Here is a 12,850-nt window from a genome sequence, read left to right as displayed (position 1 = left end):
AGACTCCAGGGCCAGTGCTCTATCCACTGTGCCACCTAGCTGCCCTCAGCATTTGGGTTTTTTGTTTTTTGTTTTTTTTTTTTTAGTGAGGCAATTGGGGTTAAGTGACTTGTCCAAGGTCACACAGCTTGTAAGTATTAAGTGTCTGAGGCTGGATTTGAACTCAGGTACTCCTGACTTCGGGGCCGGTGCTTTATCCACTGCACCATCCACTGCACCACCTAGCCGCCCCAGCATTTGTTTTTATAAGATTTCTAGTTTCAAATTTTTCTCCCTCACTCCCCTCCCTCCCCCCTCTCCAAGACAGCAAGTAATCTGATATAGGTTATATATGTACAATAACATTAAACATATTTCTGCATGAGTCATGTTATAAGAGAAGAATCAGAGCAAAAAGGAAAAACCCCCAAAAAGACAAACAGCACCAAAAACAAAAGAAATAGTATGGTTCAATCTGCATCTATATTCCACAGTTCTTTTTTTCTGAATTTGAAGAGCCTTTTCCATCATGAGTCCTTTGGAACTATCTTGTACCGCTGTATTGCTGAGAAGAATCAGGTCTATCACAGTTGATCAACACATAATGTTGATGATGCTGTGTACAATGTTCTCCTGGTTCTGCTCATCTCACTCGTGATCGGTTCATACAAATCCTTCCAGGTTTCTCTGAACTCCTCCTGCTCATCATTTCTTACAGCACAATAGAATTCAATTACATTCATATACCACAACTTGTTCAGCCATTCCCCAATTAATGGGCAGCCCCTCAATTTCCAATTCCTTGCCACCACAAAAAGAGCAGCTATAAATATTTTTGTGCATGTGGGTCCTTTTCCCTTTTTTATGATCTCTTTGGGAAAAAGACCCAATAGTAGTATTGCTGGGTCAAAGGGTATGCACAGCTTTATAGCCCTTTGGGCATAATTCCAAATTGCTCTCCAGAATGGTTGGATCAGTTCACAGCTCCATCAACAATGCATTAGTGTTCCAATTTTTCCACAGCTTCTCCAACATTTATTATTTTCCTTTTTTGTCATATTAGCCAATCTAATAGGTGTCAGGTGGTACCTCAGAGTTGTTTTAATCTCTAATCAATAGTGATTTAGAGCATTTTTTCATATGGCAATAGATAGCTTTGATTTCTTCATCAGAAAACTGCCTGTTCATATCCTTTGACCATTTCTCAATTAGGGAATGACTTGGATTTTTATAAATTTGATTTAGTTCCCGATATATTTTAGAAATGAGGCCTTTATCAAAAGTACTGGCAATAAAAATTGTTTCCCAGTTTTCTGTCTCCCTTCGAATTTTGAATGCATTGTTTCTGTTTGTACAAAAACTTTTTAATTTAGTGTAATCAAAATCATCCATTTTGCATTTCATAATATTCTCTATCTCTTGTTTGGTCATAAACTGTTCTCCTTTCCAAAGATCTGAAAGGTAAACTATTCCTTCCTCTCCTAATTTACTTATGGTATCACCTTTTATGTCTAAATCATTTACCCATTTTGACCTTATTTTAGTATAAGGTGTAAGATGTTGGTCTATGCCTAATTTCTGCCATACTATCTTCCAGTTGTCCTTCATTCTTTTAAGAGAACCATGACTTGCACTTAATTGGATTTAAGTGAGGGAGGGCTATGCAGTCACCAACCTCATTCTCTTCTCCAGAGCCCTGTGGGTCTAGTGGCAAGATTTCTATCAAGATGACTGGAGATGGCCCTGCAGTTTTAAAGGCAAGTGGGCTTAATCGACTTGCCCAGGGTCACACAGCTTGTAGGTGTCTATGGTGAAATTTGAACTTGGGTCCTCTTGACTCCAGGGCCAGTGCTCTATCTACTGTGCCACCTTGCTGCCCCATCAATGTAATGAGTGTAGGGAATATTTATAGTGTCATAAGACATAAAAGATTCCATGCTGGAAAATATATGGGGGAGTGTAGCAATGGAAGAAAAGCTTCCCTCTGGCCTATCATTTGCTAAAGAGTAGAGTCAAGGTTGTCTCAAGTTTATCGTCAGCTATAACATTATTTGGGGTTTGATAGACAAAAGAAAAAAAAAAAAGCCTTTCTCTCCGTTGTTACAATATTTCTAAAGTACCGGTTTACTGCCACCTGATGGTTGTTGAGTTCCTTAAATTAAAGCAGGTATTGTTCTAGCCTGAGATAGCAGCTGGACACTCTTTTTAAAATGATCTCTTACATAATAAAACAACATTATTGCAATTACCTATTTTTATTATTTTTTCTCTTAGTTTTTACTGAACTTATTTTTTTTTTACTGCGTTTTGTAATTAATATACACAGACACACGTAAGATTCCATGGAATTTAGTTGCCTAGAACACCTTCTAGTCCTTAACATTTACAGTTTGTATAATAAAGGAATGATTTGGTCTTTAAATTTAAAAAAAAAAGAGAAATGTAGTAAGAAATGACAAGCAGGATGATTTCAGAAAAGCCTGGAAAGACTTGTACAAACTGATGTATAGTGAAATGAGCAGAACCTGACAGCAATATTATTTGATGAAGAACTTTGAATGACTTAACTATTCTCAGTAATACAATGATCCAAGACAATCCCAAAGGACTAATGATGAAGCATACTATCCATATCGAAAGAAAGAACTGATACTGATTGAACACAGACTATTGCTATTTTTTACTTTTATTTTTTCTTTTATTCATGTTTTCTTATAAAAAATGACTAATATGGTAATGTTTTACATAACTGCACAGGCGTGACCCACATCTGCTTGCTTACCACCCCAGGGAGTGGGGAGGGAATGGAGGGAAGAAGGGATAAAATTTGGGATTCAAAACTATAAATAAAAATGTTTATTATTTTAAAAAGAGAGATGTAGGTTTGCACATTCATAGATATGAGATGTATGTTTACATGGTTGTTTTCAATGTGAGTGCCACCTCCCTGCTTTTTCTTCTCCCTCCCCCCACAGGATCTTAGATCCAGAGCTAGCCAGCTTGAATAAGAGTTATTATTACAGAAGCAGCCAGGTGGCAAAGTGAATAGAGCCTTAAACCTCGAGTTGGGATAGACCTCAGTTCAAAGATGACTGCAGATACTTACTGTGGGAACTTGGGCAAGTCATTGAAATCTCTGTCTGCCTCAATTTCCTCATCTGCAAAATGGGGATAATAATAGCACTTCCCTCTCAGGGTTGTGAGGGTAAAGTGAGATCTTTGTAGAGTGCTTTGTAAAATTTAAAGCATTATATAAATGCTAGTTATATTATTATTTTGTTTTTGGGGGTTTTTTTTGTGGGGCAATGGGCGTTAAGTGACTTGCCCAGGGTCACACAGCTAGTAAGTGTCAAGTGTCTGAGGCCGGATTTGAACTCAGGTACTCCTGAATCCAGGGCCAGTGCTTTATCCACTGCACCACCTAGCTGCCCCTAGTTATATTATTATTAATCCCCCCATGCCATTCTCGAAAAGCAGACATGTGGTGTTCAATCTGAGGGATCTTAAAGGTCATCTAGTGATTTTAGAAACGAGGAACTGAGGCCTAATGAGGCTAAGTGACTTGCCCAAGATCCCACCACCAGGAAGTAGCCAGGCCAGGATCTGAGCCCACGCTTTCTTATTAGTTCAATTCCAATACTCGACACCATTCCATATTCACTTGGTACTTTTCCAATGTAGAGACATTGGAATTATAGGCTTTATTCCCTGTTTCTGTACAGTTTCCCTTCTCAACTCCTTTTTATGGCAGAATATTCCCTCAAATTGATCCATCTTAATCATTTCCCAACCTTTGGACCCTTAGGTTGTTTTCAAGTTTTGGAAATATAAATAGTATAGCAGAGAACAGAAGATATCTTAGAAGAAAGTACAGAAAAGGTGGGTAGCTTTGAAAACAATGTATTATGTATTTCTTACATATTTTGTTAAAAAGTAAACAGTTGGGGCGGCTAGGTGGCGCAGTGGATAAAGCACCAGCCCTGGATTCAGGAGTACCTGAGTTCAAATCAGACCTCAGACATTTGACACTTACTAGCTGTGTGACCTTGGGCAAGTCACTTAACCCTTATTGCACCACAAAAAAATGTTTTAAAAATAAAAAAAAATAAAAGTTAACAGTCTGAAATGGAAATTTGTGGTTTTATATTGAATCCTCTGTGTTCTGCTGTGTACATATAAATGTTCTCTTTTTTCCTGTTTTGTATTTAAGTTTGAAATGAATAAAAATTTAAAAATATATGTGTGTGTTATATACATATCCACAAATGGACATATATCCATATATAAAACTCTGTGTGTGTGTGTGTGTGTGTGTGTGCATGTAATTTGCAAAGCACAGCTAGTTGATGCAGTGGATAGAATGCTGGGCCTAGAGTCAGAAAGACTCGGGGGCAGCTAGATGGCACAGTGGTTAAAGCACAAGCCCAGGGTTCAGGAGTACCTGAGTTCAAATCCGGCCTCAGACACTTGACACTTACTAGCTGTGTGACCATGGGCAAGTCACTTAACCCCCATTGCCTAAAAAAAAAAAAAAGAAAGACTCCCTGAGTTCAAATCTGGCCTCAGACACTTTCTAGCTATGTGACCCTGGGCAAATCGCTTAAACCTGCTTGCCTCAGTTTCTTCATCCGTCAATGATCTGAAGAAGGAAATGACAAACCAGTCCAGTATCTTTGCCAAGAAAACCCCAAATGAGGTCATGGAGAGTCAGACGTGACTGAAAATGCCTGAGCAGCAGCAACAACAATAGTTTGCAATGTGATCTAAAGCATAGAATGCTAGATTTGGAGTCAAGAAGCTTTGGGTTCAAATTTCCATGTTTGACACTAGCTTTGTGATGATGAGAAGCATCATTTAATCTTTATCTGCTTAAGGAAACTGGAATTCCCTGGGATTTATAGACTAAGGCATAGAAGGGTCAGTGAAGAGAGTCCCCACCCTTCAAGTTCCCCTGGGATGAGAAAATCACAAATCCTTCCAGAATTTTTATACAGAGGATGCAGTTATAAACATTTAGATTTCAGCAAAGCTATTGGGAATGCTATTCTTATGGAGAAGATGGAGAGATGGGTTAGAAAAGAACCGGATTAAATGGATTTCAAACTGTTTGGATTGTCAGACTCAAAAGGGTGTTTACTTAATGCTTCACTGTGGCAGGAGATCTCTATTAGAGTGTCACTGGGATCTGTGCTTGGCCCTGTGTTGTTATCAGTGACTTGGATAAAAACATAGGTTGCATGCTCGGCAAATTTGCTGATTGCCCTGGGCTGGAGAGAGAGCTAACACACCAGGGGAGAGAATCAGGATCCAAAAGGATCTTACAGGCTAGAACATGGAGTGATATTTACTAAGAAGAAACTCGGGGCAGCCAGGTGGCGCAGTGGATAGAGCACCAGCCCTGGAGTCAGGAGTCCCTGAGTTCAAATCCAGCCTCAGATACTTAACACTTACCAGCTGTGTGACCCTGGGCAAGTCACTTAACCCCAATCGCCTCACTAAAAAAAAAGGAAGAAGAAGAAACTCACTAGGGATAAATGTAAGGTTTTAAGGCAGGATATTAAAACCCCTCTTCGCAAATGTATTAGACATGAATGGTTAGTGGACTTTAAGCTCACCATAAACCATCAAAGGGTTGGGGCAACCCAAAACCAGGTAATTCTATCTTAGGCCACATAAAGAGGGGCATGACTTCCAGGAATAGAGAACTGCTTGCTGGTCTAATTGCCTTCTGTCCTTGTCTGACTTCACCTGTAGGATAGTCCTCATCTGGGGACACCACAGTTTGAGGAGGACACGAATAAGCTGGAAAATGTCCAGAAGAGGTTAGCCCGGATGATGAGGGACCTTGAGTCTGTCACCCAAGAATCATTTCAAGGATGTAGGCATATTTAGCCTAGAGAAGAGGAGATTCAGAGGGGACATTTTCTACTCTTTGGAGGGCAGTTATATGGGAGAGTAATGAGATTGGTTCTGTTTGGCTGCAGAAGACAGGATCAAGAGCGGTGGGTAGAATTTTCAAAGAGTTCGGTTTAGGCCGGATATCTGGAAAAACCTTCCCAGCAATTAGAGCCATCAGAAAGTAGAAGAGGCTGCTTTGAGAGATGATCGCCTTTGTCTCCATAAAGCAGAGAATAGGCAGCCACTTGTCTAAGAAGTTATGGTAGAGATCCCTTCATATCCAGGTTGGATTAGATGGCCAATTCTCAAATTCTGTGATTCTGAATCTTTTAAAAATAATTCTCTCTTCTTCATCGCTTCTTCCTTGGGATAGAGTCAATCTCAATAGAGAGATTACTATTTATTTATTATTATTTTTTGCAGGGCAATGAGGGTTATGTGACTTGCCCAGGGTCACACAGCTAGTAAGTGTCAAGTGTCTGAGGCCAGATTTGAACTCAGGTCCTCCTGAATCCAGGGCTGGTGTTCTATCCACTGTGCCACCTAGCTGCCCCTAGAGATTACCATTTCTTTTTTTTTTTTTTTCCGGTAAGGCAATTGGGGTTAAGTGACTTGCCCAGGGTCACACAGCTAGTAAGTGTTAAGTGTCTGAGGCCGGATTTGAACTCAGGTACTCCTGACTCCAGGGCCGGTGCTTTATCCACTGCGCCACCTAGCTGCCCCTAGAGATTACCATTTCAAAGGGGGAATGATCAAAGTTGTGTGTAATGAAACCTCAGGCATGTTGAGGCCCATGTGTTGCAAGCTCCGTTGCCTGCATCTAACATGGATTGGGGTGGGGGTGGGGTTCCTGGTATGCCTTAAAGGGAGGCAGAATAGACATCTCTAGCCTTTTTTCCACTCACCATTCTCCAAGAGGGACTTTAATTTCTGCCAGGAGAGGAAGCAGAAAGTTGGGGCCAAAGGCTTCCGCTTTCTTCTCTCCAGAGAGATAGGGCACTGGGCTAGCAATATAGCTATCTATTGACTCACTGAAATATTGTTAGCTTAGGGGATGTGCTCAGGTTCAAGCTAATTTCTTCTTCTTCTTCTTCTTGCAGGGAAATGAGGGTTAAATGATGTGCCCAGGGTCACATAGCTAATAAGTGTCATGTGTCTGTGGTTGGATTTGAACTCAGGTCCTTCTGAATCTAGGGCCAGTTCTCTATCCACTGCACCACCTAGTTGCCCTTCAAGCTAACTTCTGATCACTATTCCATTATTGGGGGCAGCAGGACCCTAAGCTCTATACCCAAGGCTTGACTCCTTTCCCAACTAATACCAATTCTACAATGAACACACATAGAAATTATCCAAGACAGGGCAGCTAGATGGCGCAGTGGTTAAAGCACTGGCCCTGGATTCAGGAGTACCTGAGTTCAAATCCGGCCTCAGACACTTGACACTTACTAGCTTTGTGACCATGGGCAAGTCACTTAACCCCCACTGCCTAAAAGAAAAAGAAAAAGAAATTATCCAAGAAAACCCATTTATCCAAATCGGTAGCAAAGCAGAAATCTGGGAAGGTTTACTAAGGAGAATATATACCAGACAATACAGAGTAAAGGAGTTTTCCCAAGGTAAGTCAGCTTAACCAAAAGAGAAAGAGTTCCAAATCTCCCCCAAGGGGGAGTTGCCCTAAGTCTCTAGTATAGCAAGTAAGAGATAGGGATACGATGGAGGCTGTCAGGTCTTCTCATGTCATCTCACAGTCTTTCCCTTTGGCAACCTGAAGTGAGGTCAGCCTTGTCCATCTTCTCTCTCAAATGTGGAAGCCAAGAGTGATTGAAGCAACTTGATGCTTGGAGAAATTTCAAGAAGATGGAGTTGGTGAGAGGCAAGATAACTCCAGCTATCCCCAGTCCCCTTTTGGGGACTCATCATTCAGGCACTAGAGGGCAGCCAGGTGATGTACTGGATAGAGCACTGACCCTGAAGTTGGGAGGATCTGAGTTCAAATCTCACCTCAGACATGTACTAGCTGTGTGACCCCGGGTAAGTCATTTAACCTCAACTGCCTTAAAACATCCGGGGCCATCTACAGCAGTCCTGATATCTATCTTGCCACTGTACCCAGATGGCTCTGGAGGAGAGAGTGAGGCTGGTGACTTTGCAGAGTCCTCCCTCACTTAAATCCAATTCACTGAAAGTCATGATATCACTCCAATGTCATGGTCCTTTTTGAGAATGAAGGACAGACAACAACAAGAATACAGGCATTCCAGGTTTCCAGCTTCCATCAAGAAAAGATGGAAGGGGCCAACTTCATTTCAGGTTGCTAAAGGAAAAGGTTCTGACAGTTTCCACCATCTCTACCATATTCCTGTCTCAGCTTCCTCCTCTAGAAACTTTGGGGAGTTTCCCCTTGGGTGAGATCTAGGACCCTCTCTCTTAGTTTAGCTGAGTTCTCTTGTTCCTCATGGGAGGGCTCCTTCACTTTGTTTGGTTTGTATTCTCCTCTGTAAACCTCTGATTTCTGTTTTGCTACTGATTTGGATAAATGGGTTTCTTTGCTATTCATTATGTGCATTCATTGTAGAACTGGGATTATATGGGGAAGGGGTCAAGCCTCAGATGTAGATCTTGGGGTCCCCTTTCCCCCAAATGACAAAACAATCAAAAGTCAGCTCAAACTTGATCATGTTCCCTAGAGAAACAGTATTTAAGGGAACAGATAGACACAATTCTAGTCCGGTAACTTTTCTCTCTGGGGAGAGTAGAGTAGCCTCTGGCGCAACCTCCTGCTTCCTCTCCTGGTAGGAATGAAAGTCTCCCTTGGAAAAGGGGGTGGGGGAAGAAGCTAGGGATGTTTATTTGGCCTCTCTTTGAGCCACAATCTCCGATGGCCCCCTCTCCTTGTCCTTAACTGTGGGGGCACATGAGGACAGTGTCCTCTCTGCCTCACCCTCCATGTAGGGCCCACTGCCCACTCCCACTCTATTCCTCATTGCTCAGACCAGTCTGCATCTCTTCAAGCCACACAAAGACAATGTCCTCACCACATGTGGATCCTTCACTACACACGTAGGTCCCACCCTCCTCTTTCTATCACTATAAATGTCTGGGTATGTCGATTAAACCTTCTTGATTTATTGCTTTTTGTTGTTGTTGTTGAAAGTTTTTTTATTTCCATATAATTAAATCCAGCAAGTTTTTCATCAAACAATACTTTCATTGCTTCCATGAGTTAAGAATTTTCTCTTCTTTCCACATTTGGGATAAATCTGTCTATTATTCAATTTTTACAAATGTATTTAACTCATTGATAGTATGTCTTTCTAAATTCTTTCTAATTTTATTTTTCTCCATACTATATCACACATTTCCTAACAGCATATCTTCTTCTTCTTTTTTTTTTTTTGGTGAGGCAATTGGGGTTAAGTGACTTGCCTAGGGTCACACAGCTAGTAAGTGTTAAGTGTCTGAGGCCAGATTTGAACTCAGGTCCTCCTGACTTCAGGGCCAGTGCTCTATCCACTGTGCCACCTAGCTGCCCCCTAACAGCATATCTTGAAGTCTTGCCCCTGTTATTTAAGACCAACAGATTTAGTGTAGATAATGATTTTTGTATGTATCTCGATATATTTTAGTGGTCTTTGTTCTGTTCTTCTAGTCTGTTTTTCTCTCTCTGTTGCCTAGTAGCAGACAACTTCAATAACTGTCATTTTATTATGTGTTTTAAAGACATCTGCAAGAGCAAGTCTCCCTTTGTGAGCTTTTAAAAATAAACCCTTTGGGATTCTTGCTCATTTTTTCCTACATATGCTTTACTATTATTTTATCCATTTATAGAAACTATTGCATTGGTAATATGTAGAGCCTAAGTGTGAATTACATACAGAATGTTATTATCTTAACTGTTGTCAATCTTCCCAGGAGTGAACATAACCTCCAGGTATTTTAGTATTCCTTTATTTAGGTCACTAAAGTTTTGTAGTTTTCTTTATAAAGGCTTTGGGTTTTTCCTTGATTTTTTATTTTTTTTGCAGGGCAATGAGGGTTAAGTGACTTGCCCAATGTCACACAGCTAGTAAGTGTCAAGTTTTTGGAGTCAGATTTAAACTCAGGTCCTCCTGAATCTAGGGCTGGTGCTTTATCCACTGTGCCACCTAGCTGCCCCCATATCTCAATATCATACACACACACACACACACACACACACACACACACACACACGCATACATACATTCACAAACACATATATAATCATTTTTGTTGCTATTGAATAGTAATGATATCATTTATTTGGTGCTTAAGATTTGCAAAGTGCTTTACAAATTTATCTCGTTTGGGGGCAGCTAGGTGGCACAGTGGATAAAGCACCGCCCCTGGATTCAGGAGGACCTGAGTTCAAATCTGGCCTCAGACACTTGACACTTACTAGCAGTATGATGCTGGGCAAGTCACTTAACCCTCATTGCTCTGCAATAATAATAATAATAATAATAACAAATATATCTTGTTTCATTCTCACAAGAACCCTGGGAGGTAGCTGCTATTATTATCCACATTTTACATATGAGGAAATTGAGGCAGATAGATGGTTAAGTGACTTCCCCAGGGTCACAGAGCTAGTAAGTATCTTTGGGTGGATTCGAATTCAGATCTTCCTGACTAAGGTTTAGCACTCTTCTCTACTGCACCACCTAGATATGAATCCTACTTGAGACACTTACTAACTGTGTGATCCTGGGTAAATCAATTAAGCTTTCTGGTACTCAATTCTTCATCTGCAAAATGAGGACTTCAAAGTCAATGACTCTGAAAGTTGCATCCAACCTTAAATCTGTGATCCTATGAATATGTCTAGAAGAACAATACTAATGATAACAATAATAAAGATTCTACCGAATAGTAATATCATAAAGGGCATGTTTTAATGCATTATAAAGGGGATATTTTTCAGTGGTTTTTGTTGTTGGTTTTGAAAATAAGAACATATCTGTCTTACTAAAGGAATTAAGCAACATAGCATCTTTCTATGTTTACAAAGAGTTTGTAATAGAGGAATGATTTATTTGAACTTTTGAAGAAATTCTCCTGAGAGTATCTGACTGGGAGGGTTTTCCTGGTGGTGGGAGGAAGAACAATTTAAATTACTTTCTCTATCTTTCTCCTAAATTGGCCAATTCAAGTTGTCTTTTTTCTATTGAATTGGTTCTGGTATTTTGTACAAAACAATAAAGAACTGCTGCTGGAAGTCTGGGGTCGTTCATCTTCTCTGTCTTGACTAAGGGGCCCCGCTCAGCTCTGGACTCAGGCATGTGTATCCTGAGATCAATCCTTAGGGTGTCCAATTTTCAAAGAGGTGGGGCAAATTCTTTCAAATTCTTTGACTTCTTATGCCCCCACTCTGGAGTCCTCAGGGACAATGCCTTAGAGCTTAGGTTTCAGCTCATGTTTAGAGTTTCCCCCAAAAGGGGAGAGTAGGAAGGTGTTCAGTGTATAATAATAGTCCTCCTCTAAGTGCTTTGGCTGCCTTGAAGGTGGGGGAGGGAGGATGTCTTCCTGTGCTTGGGGTAGACACCTTGAATGCCGGGTAGACACCAGAAGTGGATGAGCAGCCTTGAAAAGGGCTCTGCAAGCCCTCACACCAAAGGGGCTGGTCCTCCTTCAACATCCCATACACTCTACCTATGGTGTAGTGAGTGGGTAGACAGCTGGCTTCAAAGCCCACGGGACAGGAGTTTAATTCCCATCTTTGACACATACTGGCTGTGTAACTGTGGGCAAGTCATTTAACCTCTAGGTACTCTCTAAACCTTGATGTTGCAATGGAAGAGGGAGTTGTCTTACTTGGGACCTTCCTAATACCAATGAGGTCACAGGTCCAGGCCCTAAAAAGACCATAGGTATATACCTACAAAAAACAATTTTCTATTTCTATTTTGGATTCATTGCTTCAGTGTTTAGAAAATAATATAACCATACTAAAAACATTCAAAGCCACAAGCTAATGAGTGAAAAAAGCATTTATTAAGTGCCCACTGTGTGTGGCAAGTATTGGGGATAAATCAAGATAGTTCCTGGTTTCTATGAACTTTTCTTTTTCTTTTCTTTTCTTTTTGTGAGGCAATTGAGGTTAAGTGACTTGTCCAGGGTCACACAGCTAGTAAGTGTCAAGTGTCTGAGGCTGGATTTGAATTCAGGTTCTCCTGAATCTGGGGCTGGTGCTTTATCCACTATACCACCTAGCTGCCCCTGAATTTATCTTCTAACTTCGGTAAACAGCATTCAAATGAGAGTTCATGTCTAGGGCAGATGGAAAAGCCCAACACAAAAATGAAGAGAAATTTGATACAGATTTTTTCCTCATTCCACCATTTCCATTCTTGTCCTAGATGTATTGCTATTGTCTGTGCAGAAGCGTTTTAGTCAATAAATTGTAGGGTTTTGCTTTCTTACCCAATCTGTCACTCTTTTTTGTTAGATTTTTCAAAAATCCATTCACATTTAAAGTAATGAATTAGGTTTATATTTTCCTCCATCAATCTCTAAAATAATTTCTCCCTCTTCTGCTATGAATACAGTATTATGTTCCTTCCTTTAATCTTTTTTTTCAAGGTGGTCCTGTTCCCACTGGCTCTCTTCCCCTCACCCCATCCCTTCTTCTTTGTTACCCCTTTCCCTTTCTGGCTTTGTTTATAAGTTCCTCTCTCCTGCTTTTAATCGATTATATATTTCTACTCATCCTTTTTTCATCTCCATGAGTCAGATAGATTTCTCCTTCCTCTCCTCCCCTTTAGTCTTGTTCATTAGTGTTTTTTTGTTTTGTGGGGCAATGGAGATTGAGTGACTTGCCCAGGGTCACACAACTAGTAAGTGTCAAGTGTCTGAGGTCAAATTTGAACTCAGGTCCTCCTGAATTCAGGGCCGGTACTTTATCCACTGTGCCACCTAGTTGCCCCTTGTTCATTAGTTTTTAATTAATTTT

This window comes from Dromiciops gliroides, chromosome 1, assembly GCF_019393635.1.
Source record: "Dromiciops gliroides isolate mDroGli1 chromosome 1, mDroGli1.pri, whole genome shotgun sequence".
In the NCBI taxonomy this organism is placed as follows: Eukaryota; Metazoa; Chordata; class Mammalia; order Microbiotheria; family Microbiotheriidae; genus Dromiciops; species Dromiciops gliroides.
This window is presented reverse-complemented; position numbering follows the sequence as displayed.